Raw genomic sequence first — 7157 nt, forward strand, 5'->3', positions numbered from 1 at the left:
GACCTCGCTTTCTCACGCCGTATCTTCCACACATTGAAGATACCTCTCCATCCGTCGCAAAGCCGGAGCTATTTACATTGCGAGGGGGATGCCAACCTTGGATGATGATATTTTCATTGTAGGCATTTATTCTAGTGGGTTTAGATGATATTTTCGTAGCATTCGGCCCACAACTACTCCAAACACCGTTGCGACCCCCGCACCTCCTCCAGTTAATTTCCCTCTGGCTCGGTCATCGCTCTCTTGCATGTTCTTTCTCGCCTTCAACGTCGCACCATGGTATTATTGCAAAAAAACTCTGTTTCTCTCTTTAATTATTACAAAGAAGCTACAAAACTACACACCAATAGTCCACTTGGAATGGAACAAATTTCGACCCACAAATTAAAGTGCTACAAACTACACACCGAGGGGCCCACCTGTCGTGAAACAAATTCGGACCCATATACAAATTAAAAATAAAGGACGAGGATCGAACATGCGACCAGGGCCTTCAAGCCGCACGTCAATAGTCAACATACGTAGAACAACAATGTTTGTTGTACCCCCTTTGTTCATATAATGTTTTTATATTACCACAGCCTATTTAATGGATAACATGTAAGATTATTTTTAGCACATTAGTGGTACCGGCTCGTTAGCACATACTATTCGCCTTCACTTACTGGTGGGTTCCATGTGTGCTATATCTCTCTCTCCTCCCCTTCTGCGTTTAGACGCACGGGCAAACACGAAGAACTCATGGGCAATGTTGCCGTTGACCATATCTGGACGCGTTCACAAGTTACGGCACCAGTTTCACGTACTAGTGGCACTAGTCAATGTGTACATGCAATGCACGTTAATTTGGAAGTATATTAAGTGCATGTGGATATTAAGTATGATATTATATTGAGTAGGATATTATTTGCGTGTTATTATGTGATTAGCACTATTTTTGGCATGAAATTAACTGCACGCTTAACGTGTTGAGTGCTCAACATTGAAGCAGTCTAGGTCGTTAGATGAGAACAATACATGTGGCTTGATGACGTTTTATATTCAATTTGATGCGGCTCTAGCAGAACATTCAATCGATCAAACCATAGATTTCATTCAGTCAGACTCCGACTTTACATTCATACGATGATCAATCTAAAATAAATGGAAATGATAAACGATAGGATTTTAAGCATAGCAATCCGCACATTTTTCATGGCAAATTTAGATTACGCGGCGGCGGCAGCGGCATCTTGCGGTGGGAAGCGGCTCCTCTGCCGTGCTCTGTGTGTAGTCGGGCCACTGACCGACAACGACGGCGACAACAACGGCGGCGTCTTGCGCCGTTGTTGACGAACTCCTGAACGTTGGCCCTAGCTTCAAGGAAGGCCACAATGTTCAAGACTTTGGTCTTCAGGAGCGAGTCAACTTGCGGGAGGAGGCGACTGGCGTTGGTCCAAGGAAGCGGTCGACGATGGCCATCCATGCCGCTGAGGAGGGCACTGGCACCCGCGCGGGGACAGGCGCTGTCAACGGCACGGCGTAGCGGTCTGCTCGCACGCCTCCCATCGACTCACATGCTTGCTCGGACGGCACCTGCCGATGAGAAACGGGACTCGTGGTGGCACGTAAATGCCCACGGTTTCAATAGTGAAAGCGTTTCGCCTTAACGTGACAGGTCTTTGTTCCAAAATTCCTTGGCTCATCATTTGTGCAACTTCTCATAAGCACCTTGTCTCAAATTGAAGAAAAAGTTACGAATGAATATTTTTTCCATATCACATGACCATGTGATACGTCTCCATCGTATCTATAATTTTTGATTGTTCCATGCCAATATTATTCAACTTTCATATACTTTTGGCAACTTTTTATATTATTTTTGGGACTAACATATTGATCCAGTGCCCAGTGCCAGTTCCTGTCTGTTGCATGTTTTTTGTTTCGCAGAAACCCAATATCAAACGGAGTCCAAACGGGATAAAAACGGACGGAGATTTTTTCTGGAATATTTATGATTTTTGGGAAGTGAAATCAACGTGAAACGGTGTCCGAGGTGGTCACGAGGTAGCGGGCACGCCCTACCCCCCCCCCCCCAGGCGCGCCCCTGACCCTCGTGGTCCATCCGTAAGGTGGTTGACGCTCTTCTTTTGGCGCAAGAAAGCTAATTTTATGAGAAAGATCTGGGCGAAAGATTCACCCCAATCAGAGTTACGGATCTCCGGATATTTAAGAAACGGTGAAGGGGTAGAATCAGGGAACGTAGAAACAGAGAGATAGATCCAATCTCGATGGTTCTCTCGCCCCTCCCACTCCATGGGAGCCAAGGACCAGAGGGGAAACCCTTCTCCCATCCAGAGGGGAAACCCTTCTCTCACCCTTGCTTCCGGTGGCGCCGAAACACCGCCGGGGGCCATCATCATCACTGCGATCTTCACCAACACCTCCATCATCTTCACCAACGTCTCCATCACCTTCCCCCTTCTATATCCAGCGATCCACTCTCCCGCAACCCGCTGTACCCTCTACTTGAACATGGTGCTTTATGCTTCATATTATTTTCCAATGATGTGTAGCCATCCTATGATGTCTGAGTAGATTTTTGTTGTCCTATTTGGTGGTTGATGAATTGCTATGATTGATTTAATTTGCTTGTGGTTATGTTGCTGTACTTTGGTGCCCATCATATGAGCGCCCGCGTGGATCACACCATAGGGTTAGTTGTATGTTGATAGGACTATGTATTGGAGGGCAAGAGTGACAGAAGCTTCAACCTAGCATAGAAATTGATGGATACGGGTTTGAAGGGGGACCAATATATCTTAATGCTATGGTTGGGTTTTACCTTAATGAACATTAGTAGTTGCGGATGCTTGCTAATAGTTCCAATCATAAGTGCATAGAATTCCAAGTAAGGGATGACATGCTAGCAGTGGCCTCTCCCACATAATACTTGCTATCGGTCTAGTAGAGTAGTCAATTGCTTAGGGACAATTTCGCAACTCCTACCACCACTTTTCCACACTCGCCATATTTACTTTAGTTGTGTTTTTATCTAAGCAGCCCCTAGTTTTTATTCTCGTGCTCTTTATTACCTCGCTAACCTGTCCAAAAACACCTACAAAGTACTTCTAGTTTCATACTTGTTTCTGGTAAAGCGAAAGTCAAGCGTGCGTAGAGTCGTATCTGTGGCCGATAGGACTTGAGAGAGTATTTGTTCTACCTTTAGCTCCTCGTTGGGTTCGACACTCTTACTTATCGAAAGAGGCTACAACTATCCCGTATACTTGCGGGTTATCAAGACCTTTTTCTGGCGCCGTTGCCGGGGAGTCATAGCGTGGGGTGAATATTCTCGTGTGTGCTTGTTTGCTTTATCACTAAGTAATTTTTATTTGTTGTTCTTAGTCGTTCTCTATCTTTAGTTATGGATATGGAACGCAAAATACCAAAAAAATAGATGTACTTGCTACTCATGTAGATGGGGTAACTCCTAAAACCCCCGACTCTCATTATGCGAGAGATACTATGTACTACTTCGATAATCCTGAGAAAACCCCATTCAACTTTATAATGGGAGACACGTTGGATCAACGTGAATACTTTAGGGATTATCGCTCAACACAAAAAGGGAAACTATTATGGGATCAATTTATTATGTTGCATTGGTATGCCTGGAATCTGTGCTTGAGATATGATATTACTTGTTGCTATAGGATGGAGGCTCCACACCTTCCCTTTTCATGCAAATTTAATGATAATGAAACCTTAGCTTCTTATGCTAATGGTATATATGATTACTATGATGTGGAACAAATAGAAGAATTTGTTGCTTTTAAGGCTGCTTATGAAATTGACGCTTTGTTTGAAAAGTATGAAGCTTTTGATGATGATGGATATAGGCCTGAAAATCTAGCTATGCTTAGATACTGCTATGAAAATTATAAATACAATTACTATATTAATGGTTTTATAAAGAAAGTCTCCGCTGTCCAAGAAGAGAATAATATTTTGCAGGAAGCTATGGTAGAAGAAATTGATGAAACTGTGAGCTCATTGTATGAAAAAGATGATGAGAAGAGCGAAGAACAAAAAGAGCGGATTAGCTACCCTTGCCCACCTTCTAATGAGAGTAACCCTCCAACTCATACATTATTTAATTCCCCTTCGTGCTTACCGAAGGATGATTGCTATGATGACTGTTATGATCCCTATGATTCGTTTGAAATATCCCTTTTTGATGATGCTTTCTATGCTTGTGGCCAAGATGCCAATATGAATTATGCTTATGGAGATGAACTCGCTATAGTTCCTTATGTTAAACATGAAATTGTTGCTATTGCACCCACGCATGATAGTCCTATTGTCTTTTTGAATTCTCCCTACTACACTATATCGGAGAAGTTTGTGCTTATTGAGGATTATATTGATGGGTTGCCTTTTACCATTGCACATGATCATTTTTATAGATATAATATGCATGTGCTTGCTGCTCCTACTTGCAATTATTATGAGAGAGGAACTATATCTCCACCTCTCTATGTTTCCAACACCATAAAATTGCAAGAAACTGTTTGTACTATGCATTGGCCTTTACTTGGTGTGCATGAATTGTTCTTTTGATGACATGTCGATGCATAGGAAGAGAGTTAGACTTCGTTGTTACTTGATATATGTTACTTTGTGCTCACTACTAAATTACAAATCATTGTTAATTAAAATTGGCTTTGATATACCTTGGGATCCGGGTGGATCCATTACTTGAGCACTAAATGCCTAGCTTAATGGCTTTAAAGAAAGCGCTACCAGGGAGCCAACCTGGAAGTTTTAGAGAGTAATTTATTTCTATTGAGTGCTTTCATATAGTTTAAAAACAACAAAAATAAAGAGGGGAACCCAAAACTTTTCAAAAAGAAAAGTGAAAGTGAGAGAGCCGAGCATTGTGAAAGTGGGGGACGTCCTTGAACTTTGTTCATGCCCATGGGAACTTTGTGAATCTTAATTACAGAAATGTTTCAATAAAAACAATTATCTCCTTGTAAAATTCCATTGTATGATAAAAATAATGTGCCAAGGTTTGCCTTTAGGATGTTTACAATGTTTGTTGGTTTGTACGGTGCAGGACAGAAACTTTGGCTGTAGTGCGTGATTTTTAATTTTTAACCGGAACGTCAATTGGTTCTGATTCCTTTTGCACTGTCTTTCTATACAACTTGTTTATTTTTCCTAATTTTTGTAGAATTTTTGGGGTACCAGAAGTATGGTGGATGTTCAGATTTCTACAGACTGTTCTGTTTTTGACAGATTCTGTTTTTGATGCATAGTTTGCTTGTTTTGATGAATCTATCAATTTATATTAGTGGATTAAGCCATGAAAAAGTTATGTTACAGTAGACACAATGCAAAAACAAAATATGAATTGGTTTGCATAGTACTTAGAGTGGTGATTTGCTTTATTATACTAATGGATCTTACCGAGTTTTCTGTTAAAGTTTTGTGTGGATGTAGTGTCTAATCGAGGATGTTTCGATGTGAGAAGAAGGAAGAGAAGCAAGAGCTCAAGCTTGGGGATGCCCGAGGCACCCCAAGTAAATATTCAAGGAGACTCAAGCTTTTAAGCTTGGGGATGCTGGGGAGGCATCCCCTCTTTCTTCAAAAACTATCGGTATGTTTTCGGATTCGTTTCGTTCATGCATTACGTGCAAGTCTTGGAGCATCCTTTGCAATTAGGTTTTTACTTTTCTTTTATGCACCATGCTAGTATGAGAGAGTAATTGGTTGATTTATGGAATGCCCATTGCACCTCACTTAGATCTTTTGAGTATGGCTTTATAGAATGCTTCATGTGCTTCACTTATATCATTTAAATTTGGATTGCCTGTTTCTCTTCACATAGAAAACCGCCATTTGTAGAATGCTCTTTTGCTTCACTTATATTTGTTAGAGCGTGGGCACATCTTTTGTAGAAAGAATTAAACTCTCTTGTTTCACTTATATCTATTTAGAGAGATGACAGGAATTGGTCATTCACATGGTTAGTCATAAAATCCTACATAAACTTGTAGATCGCTGAATATGATATGTTTGATTCCTTGCAATAGTTTTGCGATATAAAGATGGTGATATTAGAGTCATGCTAGGGGTGGTTATGGATTGTAGAGACACTTGTGTTGAGGTTTGCATGTCCCGTAGCATGCACGTATGGTAACCGTTGTGTGACAAATTTGAAGCATGGGGTGTTTCTTTGATTGTCTTCCTTATGAGTGGCAGTCGGGGACGAGCGATGGTCTTTTCCTACCAATCTATCCCCCTAGGGGCATGCGTTGTAGTACTTTACTTCGAGGGCTAATAAATTCTTGCAATAAATATATGATTTATTTATGACTAATGTGAGTCCATGGATTATACGCACTCTCACCCTTCCACCATTGCTAGCCTCTTCGGTACCGTGCATTGCCTTTTCTCACCTCGAGAGTTGGTGCAAACTTCGCCGGTGCATCCAAACCCCGTGATACGATACGCTCTGTCACACATAAACCTCCTTATATCTTCCTAAAAACAGCCACCATACCTACCTATCATGGCATTTCCATAGCCATTCCGAGATATATTGCCATGCAACTTCCATCATCATATTCATGACATACATTACTTTTGTCATATTGCCATTGCATGATCATGTAGTTGACATCGTATTTGTGGCAAAGCCACCATGCATTATTTTTCATACATGTCACTCTTGATTCATTGCACCATCCCGGTACACGGGAGGCATTCATATAGAGTCATATCTTTGTTCTAGATATCGAGTTGTAATATTGAGTTGTAAGTAAATAAAAGTGTGATGATCATCATTATTAGAGCATTTCCCCAGTAAGGAAAGGATGATGGAGACTATGATTCCCCCACAAGTCGGGATGAGACTCCGGACGAAAAAAAATAAAAATAAAAAAAGAAGAGAAAGGCCAAAAAAAGAGAAGGCCCCAAAAAACAAAAAAAATGAGAGAAAAAGAGAGAAGGGGCAATGTTACTATCCTTTTTCCACACTTGTGCTTCAAAGTAGCACCATGTTCTTCATATAGATTGTCTCCTATGTTGTCACTTTCATATACTAGTGGGAATTTTCATTATAGAACTTGGCTTGCATATTCCAACGATGGGCTTCCTCAAATGCCCTAGGT

This window comes from Triticum dicoccoides, chromosome 3B (genome assembly GCF_002162155.2).
Source record: "Triticum dicoccoides isolate Atlit2015 ecotype Zavitan chromosome 3B, WEW_v2.0, whole genome shotgun sequence".
NCBI classification, from domain to species: domain Eukaryota; kingdom Viridiplantae; phylum Streptophyta; class Magnoliopsida; order Poales; family Poaceae; genus Triticum; species Triticum dicoccoides.